At 44.8% G+C, this 14,409-nt stretch overlaps 1 pseudogene; it reads left to right on the forward strand.

Annotated features, from left to right (window-relative positions):
- Positions 1–5,299: 5,299 nt before the first annotated feature.
- Positions 5,300–10,272, forward strand: LOC119334149 (annotated as a pseudogene).
- Positions 10,273–14,409: the final 4,137 nt, after the last annotated feature.

Consider the following 14,409-nt stretch of genomic DNA (forward strand, 5'->3'; position numbering starts at 1 on the left):
TTCTAAGCCCTTTAGATCCAAAGTGATTAGTGTCAAGAAATCAAATCACCCTCCTCAAATTAGGCATGGTCATCAAGCGTCAAGTAAGGATCATTATACACACAGATGATTTTATGGTGAAACTACGACCTACAAATCATTTGATAGCAACCAATAATAAAGTTGCAACTGTGTAAGTAACGGTTTCTTTGCTCGGCTTACTCAAACACTCATTGTCGTTTTGTGTCGCACCGCATGACCACCATGAAGGGGACAAGTGGAAAAAAAGACATGTTACTCCATACTTATGTCCGTGGAAGTTTGTAGCTTTATTTTCTTCTTCTAATTTATAGAGAAAAGACCAGGCTGTGCATATTTTTCAAATCGAGATCATAGAAAAAGGCATGTCGATGCATGAGGTACGGAAGAAGAAAAAAAAGCAGTCGAAATGGATTTTTTTGGGAAAACCAGAGGCTCCTAGTGAAAGTAACTCTCTGTAGGGAGGGGTGGAGAGAAGCAATTCAAGCGGATGCGCTTCTTCAAGATCGAAATCATTGAAGATATGTTGTCGATGCAGGAGTTACGGGAAAGATAAATCCTAGTCGAACGGATTCATTTTCCCAAAATTCAAATTAATAGAAAAAAATAGGAATACAAGTGGATGTGTTTATTTTTTCAAGAGAAGAAAATCATTGCAAAATACCTGCCGTAGTACGAGAAAAAAACAATTTAAATCATAGAAAAAAATTCCGTTGCATTTTACAGAAATACAAATCATAGAAAAAAACAAAATTCATCAAATAAAAAAAGGACTTACGTCACTTTGTACGTCTGCCCCCCTACAGACACGAAGTCACATTTGTGAGGCCAGCGAGCTAGGGTGACGGGGCGGCACGACCCGGCCCAAACAGTATCAATGGCCCCCGCACACACGAAACCACATATGTGAAGCCAGCGAGCTAGGGTAACGGGCAGACACGAACCGGCCCGGACAGAAGTACATGGTGACTGCCTTTTTGCCTCGGCACGCCAGGCGTGCTTCCTCGGCGAACGATCGGTCAGCAGCACGCTACTTAAGCTGGAGTACGTAGAGCTGAGCCCTCCAGGTGGTATAAATCTTGGTCGGCTCACCAACTCAATTCGCCTACGTTGCAACTCGTGTTCTTTTGCTGTTGAGGCATTGCGACTTTTCTGTTCCGAGTCGTTCGTGTTGGCATCCGTGGTTTTGCATTTTTTTTTGCTTTTTTTTAGATAGCTTACCACATTTTTTTGCGGGGTCTTTTCTCTATAAATTACAAAAAAATGTGGTATTCTTGTTTTAATAAAGCTTTTTTTAGATAGCTTACCACACATGACATGTGGTATTCGTGTTTTTGCTTCTCACAAGAAGATGTACAATCCCTAAATCAAAAAGAAAATGTACAGATATTTCAAAAGGTGCGGTTACATCTCAGTCGACAGAGATTCAACCAAATCTCAGCAAGTGATTCAACATATGAAAAAGATTTCTTTTCACGCATCAACTAAGACTTTATTAAGTCTCAATCGACTGAATTCTAAAACCAATGTCCCACGGGCGTCTTCTCAGAAACAAGAACGCACCATATGCATGAGCAGAGTCCAAATGAACACTTGAAATAATGCCAGTTTCCATCTCAAAATAATAAAAATAAAATGTCAGTTTTCATGGCCGCATGTCCTTTTTAAGGGAATTAGTTGCATTTTATTAAAAAATACTCAGACACACTCCAAAGCTACTGCCGCGCTAACCCCCGCCGGCGATTACTAGAACCAAGTCCTCCATGCCTTATACAAGCAACCTTTCCTAGCTAACAAATGTGCGACTCGCAGTTCGTCGCACTCAAGAGATCTTGATCTCCTTGAAAGACCGACGAATTTCCTTCACCTCTTCCACTATGTGCTTATAAAAGCATCTACAGCCGGGTGCCCCAAACCCGCCTCAAATGTCTGGCCGCCTCTCGATGCCAAATCCAGCTCGCCGCTCGATGCCAAATCCAGCTTTTAAGCCGGCCGACGTCCTCCAACCCGTAGCCACATCCACCTCCTCCCTCTCCGCGTCGCCAACCCGAGCCCATCCACCTCTGTCCCGCTCTGTCACGCTTCCCACATCCGCTAGTAGCTATGACCCCTCGCAGCCAGGCAAGTTATGTAACGCCAGAACGCTGGCTACAACTCCTTGAGCAGGTCCTGGCAGGGCGTGAAGTCCGGATGGCCGTGGGGCTTCCTCCTCCGCCTGCGGTAGATCCAAAGGAGGAGGAGGAGGAGGAACACGAGGACGGGGAGGAGGAGGAGCCGGAGGCGGAGGCGAATGGTCTGTAGGAGGAGGACGATGGGCCGCGTATCTGCAGGCGATGCAACATGCGATCCTCGAGTCTCTCGGGTTGGAATCGGTGGTCGAGCCCAAGCGGCATCGTTTGTAGGAGGCGAAGCACGCCGCGGATGGTCTGCAGGAGGCGGAGGCCGAGCACGTCATGGACATTTCCAACGACGAAACTCTGATTTTCATGAGTATGGGCCTAACAAATTATCTTGGCCCCCCGATTTTCATGGGTGTGGGCCTCTCCCACCCCCATTGATCCAATCTTAAATCTCCACATTTGCTGTTAAGTAAAAATCTTACGTTACTTTACCAAGGTCTAGCATTACTCGTACTACTATAGCACATCCGATCAATGGCAATTGGCAAATGAGCAGTGCTAGGTGTACGATGAATATTTGTACGACTTTCTACGACACTGCTCAGTCATCCTGCGATCAAATCTCTACATCAGTGGCAATCGTGGGATCACTGGGTCGGACTGAATCGTACATTTAAAGTCGTACGCAGAGCTATTTCGTTTGCCGTGCATGCAGCCGCCAATCGCATGGCCTGCCCAAGATACCGCGAAGCGCGCGTGTGATCTCGTCTCTTGGGGTTTCGAGGACGAAGCGGCTGCTGCTTGCTGGGCTTTCGCTCTCCTTTGATGCCACGTGAAGATACTTTGGCCAATTGCCATTTTTTTTGCGGGGATTTGCCAACGAAATTGCTCTGCGTACGACTTTAAATGTACGGCAAACCACGCATGATCAATCAATACTAGTGTTGCAATGTGAATGTAGTCTTGGCTCTGCCATGCTCTGGAGTCGTTCTGATTTTTCATATGAAGTTAGTGGATTGTGCTCCACATTCGATCACCTCATTCCCGTACAAGAGCTCACCCTCTGCCAGGTGTTGTTGGGTGGCGACCAGACGACAATGTTTAAGGCGCTTCGCCTTGCTTGGTTAGATGAAGATGTAGCTGAAGACCTCTTCCGTGTTGGTTGTGCTAATGAGCTTTGTGCCAGAAGTTGTTGGTAGTGGTGCGACCTACTTGGGGTCGACCGTGGTATGAATTTTCATTTATGGCGGTCCTTGGAAATTTGAACAGAAAATAAGTACTACTAAGGGGGTGTTTGTTTCCAGAGACTTTTTTGTGTAGGGACTAGAAAAAGTCCCTCTTAGAGACTTTTTTACCAAACAGGAGGGACTTTTTAGGGACTAAACTAAGCATTTGGGACTAAATGAAGAAGACTCTCAAGGAGAGTCTTTTTTGGGACTTTTCCAACAATGCCCTCCATGCATTTAATGGCCCGCCACCCCATGGTGTTGTTTGACTGTTATTTTTCTATATACTAGGGGCAATATGGTCATTTAATAACCTTTAGAAATGAACTAGGGACTTTTTAGTCTCTGCAAACAAACAGGGAGGGACTTTTTAGGGACTAGAGACTTTTTAGTTGGGACTAGAAAAAGTCCTAGTACTTATGAACCAAACAGAGCCTAAATAGTACGTACAAAGAAACAGTAGCAGTTGGTTCTTAGGGGGAGTTGTCTGTGAGCTATTGTTGTCAGTTTCCGTGAACTTCTTCACCTAAATACATTTTCATTTTATTTTAAATTAAACAAAAATAGATAATAGCCTAGAATCCAACAATCAGCGATGCGCATGATGGCAGCACCGCACGGGGCATTGCGTGGGCACATGACGGTCACTGGCAAGGGGCATTGCAGACGGCGGCACGTCGGCGGGGCGGGTGTGGCAATGGCGAGCCTACACTACATACGGCCGTGTTTATTAAGGCCATGGGCGTTCCTACAAAAAACAGACGACCGTGTGAAGCAGGGGAAATAGTGAAGTACTACACAATATGTACATGTGAATTTCACTAAAGAAAACTTTTGCGTGTATGAATAACTGCTGCGCGTCGGCCGGCGGATTGGCTTAAAGATCCGCCGCCTCACAGACCATCGGATCTTAGATGATCTATAGATTGAAGTATTTCTCTACTTTGCAACAAAGACCTTGTTGCAGAAACATTTGCAACATAGATTGTGTTGAGGATTTTTTTTCCCGTAACATAGGTTGTGTTGCAATTGTTTTCCAACATATATTGTTTTGCGGGATAATTTATGCGACATAAGTCATGTTGCAGATTTTTTTTCCCGCAACAAGGATCGTGTTGTGGAAAGATCTTTGCAACACAGGTAATGTTACAGAATGAGAGACTTGGAGAGAAACGAGATGTTTGACGAAGAGATAAGTCTCGTCTTTCCTTACGTGAGGCCTTGATGAGGACACATGGTGCTTAAACAGGACGGCAGACACGTTGGAATATACTCTACATACCTGTGCGCTTCATAATTAAATCAATTAACACAAGGACGGTTGCCATTCTCGATCGTACATGCGTGCGTAAGACAAAATTTAGTGGCTGGCACACGTCCTAAGGGCCTGATGACTTAAAACCAGTGACTCATAAGTCACGTCTGTTTGGTTGTCACTTGATCACACATTCTCACCTTATTTTTTTATGTAAAAGTGATGGGACCCACGCAAAAGGAAGTGACTTATAAGCTTTAAGTTGGGTGGAGTAACTTATGACTTATAAGTTGGGATGACTTATAAGTTGAATCTGTTTGACAAAATAAGTCACTTTTTTCATTTTTTGACTTATAAGTTGGTGACTTATTTGAAACCAAACAGGCCCTAACCATTGGTTGTGCTGTAGTAGCAGTGTACTACTACTATAGCGCATCAAACGAGAGCGGAAGCTGAGCAGCTGCGGCCGCTTGGTCCCCGAAACCCCAAGAGACGAGATCACACGCGTGCTGCCGCAGTATCTTGGGCAGGCCATGCGATTGGTGGCTGCATGCACGGCAAACCATGCATGATCAATCAATATACTAATTGGCGTACCGAGAACCAGCTCATATTCATTCAGATTCACAGTGAAGAAAATGATTACACCTCACTCGGCAGATCTGGGTCGCCAAGAAAAGATGGAGAAGAAAGGTGGGGAGAGGCAGGGGCAGGAGCAGGACGATGAGGACCTCGCCAACCTCATCCTCTCTTGGTCCATCCAGGACGTCGTCAACCAGGACCTCTTCAGGGACAAGGTAATTCCAAGTCGAATCCTTCTTCCCAGAGAGCAAGCAGCAGAGTATGTACTTGACCAGCATGCGTTGCATGGTGATGGTGCGTGATTTCTTCCACAGGTGAGCCGGATACCAGACAGGTTCTTGGGCCTGAGGAGCTACCTGGATTCATTCAAGGCCCCGCTGCTGGAAGAAATCCGAGCAGAGATGAGGTCCAACCTGCTGGACGCACAGACCAACCGCCCCAAGCCCGTGCAGGAGATACAGCCGTTGTACTTCCGCATGCCAATGGGCGTGCCAAGGCCCCCACTGTATCGCGTGACCATCCGTGGAGCTTGCCCTCCATTCATGAGCGACATCGTCGTGCTCTCGGCGCTGCTTCGACCGTCCGACCTTGCCAGCAGCAAGGATGGCGCCTCCTACTGCCTTGCACAGGTCCTCAAAGTCCACGACGAGAGCAGCAGCTTCGTGGTCAGAGCTTCCCATATAGTAGACGGTTACGTCAACAGCTACGCGTTCGTTGTTAGGTTGCTCAGCTTCATACCCTACCAACGCATCTGGCGGTGCCTCCGCTACCGAGCCAACTCTTCCGTCAAGAGAGACGACTCCGTTCTCAAGGCTATCGCGGGGGAAGCGGAAGACTCCTCCATGCCGCTGGTAAGCTTCTTTGGTTCTCATATCCTTTCGTTCAATCGTTTTTACTTTCTAGTAGTAAGTAACAAAGTTCCGCGGGCTAGACCTTAAGTACTTATTTATATTTTTTAAATGTTTTATATATCAAAAAATAATAAGTGTAGTTGTCAATCATTGTAAACTTTGTGACAACTCAATCACATAATATCGTCAATAAATTTAATTTCATATTGAGCCTTTATTTTGTTGTCGAAATATGGGACATGTATTTTTTTAGTGCAACCGAATGATTTAATAAGTAGCAATACAATGCATTCACTTACTTAAAGGTGTTCATTCAGTATACCAGGTTTGGCTTGAAGACAGTTTGATTTAGAAGGAATTACAAAATTGTATGACTATACCACAAAAGTTTTCTAGCTTATCGAATACTTGATGCATGTTTGTCTGAAGTGAAAAATAAAGCTATGACCAAAAGTTGTACCTACTTGTACTTAAAGCCTACATGCCTCACATGCTTATAACTCAAGTACCACAACACATCAAATTATACGATCTTATATACTATATAGCTCAGTATCTGCAACATCTTCTCAGGAGATGATACATAACTGAAAGTTTAGAGAAACCCCGAAGTATCAAATCAGTATAAATACTTTTTCTAAAGGGACCGTCAAATTGAATTGCTGAAAGAAGGTACAGACAGTAATATGAACTGAATATTGTACTTATAGAAATATAAGTCGAGCTACTATCCTTTTCTTGTTCCATATTGGTTCCAATACATTTCTACTAAGTAAAGTGATTTCACATATCTTATTTACCACAAATTCATTAACCAGATCCTATGCTTTGAAGGTAAATGAAGTGCCGAATGGTAGAAGTTCTTCAGTTGAAACTATGAAATTATGTATGTAAATAGATTTGAACTGAAGTTTTTTCTTAAAAACCAATATACATGCCGGTGATTCCATACATTTTTTTGGGAATTAAATTTATCTATATTCTTAAACCAATAGCACACTACGGTCTATAAAAGACATACCAATTTGTAGTTTTCTTCAATGGTCTATCAAAAATTTCCAGATAGTAAATCATTTTGATGAGTTACTATACGGCATTAATACACATATATTGGTGTTCTCTGCCTGAAGAGGCATCTATGGTCTTGAAACAATGATGATGAAATGTTTTGTGAGAAAGAGAAATGCTTAATTTTAAGACGTTTGAAAGAAAATCTTGTGGTTCTTCCTAACTGAAGGTATCTCCTAAGAACAATGGATAATCTACTAATGTGCCTTACTCTGAAGGAATCTCCTAAGATCATGTGGTGCAGTCTATTTTTCGGAAAAAGTTAGTATAGTTGAGTCTTACAAAATTTACAAGCCAAGTTTATAACTGGTCAATCAGTGGAAAAGTCATTAACTCAAGTAATGTACACATAAGTTTGAACCACTTATGGGTAAGCATGCATATTTCTGATGGACATCTCCATTGCATCATGTACTTGTGAACCTTGTCCTTTTTCCTAACTCCAAACCTGAAGTCACCAAAACAATGAATCAGCTAGTGCATGAACCATTACATCACTTATAATTGGATATACTATACGAAAAATATTTTTATCACTAATCTTCTTATCATATTGTCAGAGAATTTTACTACCCGAAGATAAAAAAGTTACAATATTACTTAGAAAAGTACACATAAAGAGAGAAGCAAAAATACTGTGTAGAAGTGAACTTTTCTCACTCACAGGTAAAACATAACTTTAAACATGTGCAAGTAAAAATACTATGTGGAGCAGCTGGTAAGAGGTTAGCGTCATCTGGGGGCCGCCTGGCACGGGCAAAACCAAGACCACCACCGTGCTGCTGCTGTCGGGGATGAAGATGAAATGGCGGGTCCTGACGTGCGCGCCGACCAACACTGCCGTCTGCCAGGTGGCGTCGCGCCTCCTGGCGCTGAGAAGGCAACACCCCGACCCCGATGCCTGCGCTGGAACGGGCCACGGCGATCTGCTGCTGTTCGGCAACAGGCAACGTATGCACATCGGCGACGATCTCGACCACATCTTCCTGGACACTCGTGTGAAGCTGCTAACAGAGTGCTGCTCGCCGGGGACAGGTTGGAGGCGGTGTCTTCTTTCACTGGAAGCGTTTCTGTGCGACGAAATAGCCATGATCAAGCCGGAGGATGGCACAGAACCAGTAGAACTCAAGTACCACTCCTTCCCCACGTCACAGTTCCACCGGATCTTCGATGAGCTTAGCAAGTGTTTGAAGACAATCATGTCTCATGTGTCAACTCTGGAGAAGAACTACAACAACATTGCTTTGCTCAGCAAGATGCTCTGCGACTTCAGCAAGCTGCCGGGCGTTCAGAAACAAGTCTCCACGTCATCGAGACAGCTGAAACGGCAATGTCATGGTTTAATAATGGGTTACTACTCGCAACAAACAGTTGGCACCATGAGGGAGACAATGCCAGCAATTCTAGACGTTACGAGAGAGCTGTTGCGGGACCTGAACCTTCCTGTGACGATAGAGTTATGGAAGATCAAGAACTTTTGCATCCAAAGCGCATCAATCATTTTCTGCACCGTGTCTGGCTCGTCTAAGCTGGAGGAGGAGAAGATGGATCTGCTTCTGATCGATGAGGCTGCACAGCTCAAGGAATGTGAATCCCTCATCCCATTGCAAGTCTCCGGACTCAAGCATGCAGTTCTTATCGGCGACGAGCGCCAACTGCCGGCCATGGTCCAAAGCAAGGTCCATACTTTTCATATACCACGTAATTACTTGTTACTCCCAAGTACTAGTTTCGAATTACATCTACCTACAGTTTTGTGACTTCTCTTGCAGGTTTCAGATAAGGCGTTGCTGGGCAGGAGCCTGTTTGAGAGACTGTTTACTAGGACACAAGAAGCACCTCCTCAACATGCAGTACAGGATGCACCCTTCCGTAAGCATCTTCCCCAACTTGAGCTTCTACGACAGGCAAATCTTGAATGGCCCCAATGTGTCGGAGACGAAGCACCAACGTAGTTACCTTCCTGGTGCAATGTTCGGGCCATACTCGTTCATCAACATCAACGGTGTGGAAGACCGCGGCCGCAGCAAGACGAACATGTCCGAGGTGGCCGCCATCATGCAAATACTGCACAGTCTCAAGAAAGGTGCGTATGTGTGGCCTGGAGGCCCCCTGAACGACATTTCGTTTTTTCTGAAAGAAGGATGACCCCGGCCTCTCCATTGAACAACCATCTTTATTATATTATTCAACATTTCATCGAATGTATGATTTGATGTTAGTGCTGAACTATATATGCACCTCGAACTCATGTCATGGTGTTTGCCGTGCAGCTTGTATCAGAACCGGGCAGGTGGTTAGCGTGGGCGTCATATGCCCATACACCGCTCAGGTGGAGGCGATTAAGGGGGAGATAGGGGATGTGAAGGAGATGCGCCCCCTGGTTCTTCGCGTCAACACCGTGGATGGGTTCTTCGAGGGCAGCGAAGAAGACGTGATCATCCTCTCCACTGTGAGGTCCAATCGCACCGGCTCCGGCGGCTTCCTGTCGAACCGGCGACGTGCCAACGTTGCCTTGACGAGGGCAAGGTACGCACGCCCGGGCTATAGCTGAACGTCTAATCATTGCATTAAATAGAGGGCTAAGCCAAATAGCGGAAGACTGCTAGTAACGAGGCTATAGCCGTCTATTTCTGAACTTTTTCGCACAATTGTACATGAATCCTATAGTGCTGCTATACACACGATAAAACTGCGCCCTACTTGTTGTGCCTGATCCTACATGGCAGTGCTACAGCGAGCGTGCATGCACGAGATTTGAACGCGAAGACACTGTCGTTCGCAGATCGGGCAGCAAGTATTGTCTGTCAAGCTATTGCGATTCTATAGTCTATCATTTACTGGCACCCTACTCAAACCGCTATTTGAAACTAGTATGTTGTAATGCATGGTAACTGGAACGACCAGCTGATATATGTCCCCTCGATTGTCGTGGTTGCAGGCACTGCCTCTGGATCCTAGGCAACGCGGCGACACTAAGCAGCGGCGGCTCCATCTGGGGGGAATTAGTCCGGGATGCTGTGGAACGTCGTTGCATCTTCGACTGGGACAATGGCGAGGTCCTGTCTCGGCCAGTTTCTCGCCGTGCTCGTTTGATCGTGCCTGTACGTGGAGCCTCTTTAGCTTTAGCTTTTGGAATGCGCCAGGTGTGAAGCCGTGCGACGAGCTAGGTTCTCTGCGATTCGCTGAATGCACCACCGATGGACCAGAGGTGTTTTGTTCTGCTTTTGTCTTTTGCGTGCTAGACTTGGGGCGTGCGCAGCCTTTCTCACTGGACAGATCTGGTGATCGAACCCTAGTTTCAATTTCAAGTATGATTGTGTGGTTTCAGCTCAGTCCGTGGTTGCTCCATCGGCCCAGTCGGGAGACGACAAGATGGGAAAGCTAGCTAGGACCGAAGAAAAATGAAGCATTTTTTAAAACTAAACAAACGTATTTCTTAATGGTACAAACATGTTACTAAACCATGCGATTTTTTTACATTTCATAAACATTTTTCGGAATGGTACACGACATTTCTTTCTAAAGTATTTAAACATTTGTTTTACATTGTATTAACAATTTAAAAATGTCAGAACATAATTTTGAAATACACGGACATCTTTTCAGTGTCATGAGCATTTTTACATTGTATTAACATTTTTATAAATTTCACAACATATTATTCAAATACACGGACACCTTTTAAATATCATGAATATTTGTTTTGAATTCTATTAACATTTTAAAACTTGCACGGACATTTTTTAAACTGCATGAATATTTTTTGAATGAGGATTAACGTTTTGTGAAATTTTGAATAAACTATGTTTCTACTTGAAAAATCTAAATAAAAGTAATTAAATAATGTTTCTGAATAAACTAGGGCATGCTTGAGGCGAGATCTGCCGCTCCCAAGAAAAACGACCAGCTTGGCAACCTCTGAGCCTTTTAGAGGTTGAAGTGATTAGTGTCAACAAGTCTTACCGCCCTCCTCAAATTGGTTATGGTCATCGAGTACCCGAAGTTGCGAGAACAGACGGAAAAATACGATTATGTTCTTGTTTAAGTAATGTTTTTTTTGGCGATCTGAAGGTAAAGAATGATAAACTAGAAGGATCCTGCGGCCCAACTAGGCCCATGACATCAGTAATTGATCGGGCCTCCTTAGAGCATCTATAGCCGGGCCCCAAACCCGCCTTAAATGACCTGGTGGACGGCCTGATCACTGACTGGTCACGAAAATGCGATCCAACGGGCATCTCAAACGGGTCTCAAATGTCCGAGCTGACCGACATCCCCATATCTAGCCCAAATATGGGCAGAATGTGGGGGCGCCCACGCCCGCCACTTCAGTTTAACAGTGGGGTCCCATGCGGTATCGTCCGATGGGCGGTGTGAATGTCGCGTGATGCCGCTCCGCTCACTGCTTGATGCCAAATTCAGCTATTTTTAAGACAGCATGCGTCCCCAACTCTAACCCATCCACCTCCTCTCTCTCGTTCCAATGCTCTTCCCACGCCGTCCGACACCATTATGGTTCGCCAAGAGAAGACCACCTATGCTATGCTCACTCTGGAGCGTCGGGACTTGATTAAGTAGGAGATCCGGGCGAGGCGTGCTGCCCGCATCTCTATCGGGCTGCCTCCGTACTCACCAGAGCAGCATGAGGAGGTGGAGGAGCAGGCTTCGATGGAGGGGGGCGGAGGTGGCGACGGAGGAGGAGAAGCAGGCGAATGAGGAGGAGCCACCTCTGGGCTTCAACATGGAGGCTGCGGAGGCGGCGTTTGCGGTCGCCCAAGCGGCGGAGCAACAGTCCATCCTGGAGTCCATGCAGGATGAGGTGGAGGTCAATCGGCGCTTCATCCGACAGGAACGGGCGGCGACCAACGCGCTCTTCGACGAGGTCGAAGCGGAGATGGATGCGGAGGCGGATGCAGAGGAGCCGCAGGAGCCAGCGCTGCGGCTGCCGCCCATGTACCCGGAGCCTGGCTTGGAGATAGTGGACATTTTTTACAAGGACTAGGATAGTTGATCTATGTAGTACATATATTTTTTTCTTTGCATGCTTTTGTATAGATTTAAGATTTCTATTATGAGGTACCTAGATGTAGATAAGCAAATTTAAGGACTGATCGGTCACTGCCTGCGGACATGCCCGGGCGTTTCCACAAGCGTTTGAGAGTCGGGATTTGCCTAGTCCGGCTGTAGATCCTCTTAGCTAACCTAAAGAAAAGCTCCTCTATTCCTCCGAATAAAGAAAAGAAAAACAAGTGGGTGTTCTCTTTAATTAGTTTATATATACAGACATGAAACATTGACAACTTGCTCGCACAAATCAATGTCTGAAATTTATTGCTTCTCGAATTAGCTACTCCGGCACTTTAAAATATTAAAAATATACTCCTTCTGTGAACTAATATAAGGCTGGCCATAGCGGGGAGTAATTATGCATATAATACTAGTGTATGATACTAAATCTGTAATGTATATTATCATAGATTAGTATTATAGGTGATCTCATTTATTGTCATGCATGACACATAGTAGCATAATATTTATTATGATACTGTATCTACCTATGTTATTATAATCATCCATCTCTTTTTTAATTGTTTGCGAGTCCCAAGTACATGATACCGCTTATGTTACCCTCATTATGGCCAGCCTAAGACCTTTTAGGCACTCAACCTAAATTTGCTTAAATTTTCTTAAATATAATACTTCCGTAAACTACTCCCTCCGTCACGGTTTAGAAGGCGCGCTTAGAAATTCTCTAGGACCTATTTGTTATCTATTGGTTGTGGGATGGGCTAAAAAATAGCATTCACACTACGCATGCATATAGAAATAATATATCGAAGTACTAATTAGCTACTAGAAATAAATACAATGCGCCCTAAACCTTGTCTATTATGAAAACGCACGCAAATTTAACTGTGCCTTCTAAACCGTGACGGAGGAAGTACGACGAACAAGCTAGTTGCCAGTGTTCATATCAACATATCTTCTCATTAAATCTTCAGACAATGCTCGGGCCACAAAGGATTTCGTTACAAACATAACCCGCGAGATACAAACCGCATGCATGTACTCTGGACTGGAGGTGCACCGGCCGGCCAATCAGGTTTAGAGGGATCGAGTTTCTATAAATGGAAATCGAGGCCACACGCAATGGATTGTACTGCCTTGTGGTGCATCGATACATGCACAGTTTTGCTGGAAATAAGTTACGTGAATTTCGAATGTGCTTCGGTCGATTTCGTCTGGGAACCAAGATTGAGGCGCGGTGGAGCACCTAGCTGCCAATGGCGGCATTAGGGCGAGCAAAGCGAGGCCCCGGGACGCCAGCGGCCTCGTCCAGCCGCAACCGGCTAAGGCAAGTAAGGAAGTTCATGGGTGCGGGTGTGGGGACTACCGTCGTCAGAACTAGAGGTGGCAGAGCTTAGAGGGAATGCCTTGGGTGACAGGGAATGCCTTGGGTGACAGGGAAAGCTCTAGGGGAGGTCAGGGCGGCGAGGCCGCCATCGGCCGTGGACTTTTGAGACAGACAGTTCCGCTCGGGTTGGATCCGCGGCGGTAAGACTAGTGACAATGGGAGTAACTTCAACAGTAATATCGAGTCCAACTCAGCAAATTTGCTTATATGGCAATGAGTTAATGAGGAGAGAGGTAGTTGTAGTAACTTAGCTAGTTACTGTAACATCACATGTCTCAATGCAATATGAGTCTATAACCTAATAAATGAATCTTTGCATGTTACCACACTTAAGTTACTATCCACTATGAAGGTAGTAACATAGTCTAGGGATATATGTATGTTACTAGTGTATGTTAGGCTAGTCATAGTGGGAGTAACTTAGCAAGTAACATAGCGCACTTCGAGAAAAATTTGCTTATGTGGCATGTAGTTAATGAAAAGTGGTAACATAATATGTTACTGTAACATAGCGCTTTCCAAGACAAGATGAATCTACAAGCTAATTAATGAAGTCTTCTATGACACTACTACTATGTTACTTTGCATTATGAAAGTAGTAACTTAGACTAGTGTCATATGTATGACACTAGTATAAGTTACTCCCCACTATGACCAGCCTACATATGACACTAGTCTTTGTTACTACCTTCAGGCCTCCTTTGGTTTAGAGGAATTTCATAGGAATTCTAGAGGATAGGATTCTTATAGGATTTTTTCCTTTAGAGCCCTTTGGTTCATAGGAATGGATTCCTATTCCTCCATAGGATTGGTTCCTATCCTCCACATTTTATAGGAAAATAAAAAAGAGCCTAGACTCAATGAAAAAATT

Source organism: Triticum dicoccoides, chromosome 7A, assembly GCF_002162155.2.
Source record: "Triticum dicoccoides isolate Atlit2015 ecotype Zavitan chromosome 7A, WEW_v2.0, whole genome shotgun sequence".
Classification (NCBI taxonomy): Eukaryota; Viridiplantae; Streptophyta; class Magnoliopsida; order Poales; family Poaceae; genus Triticum; species Triticum dicoccoides.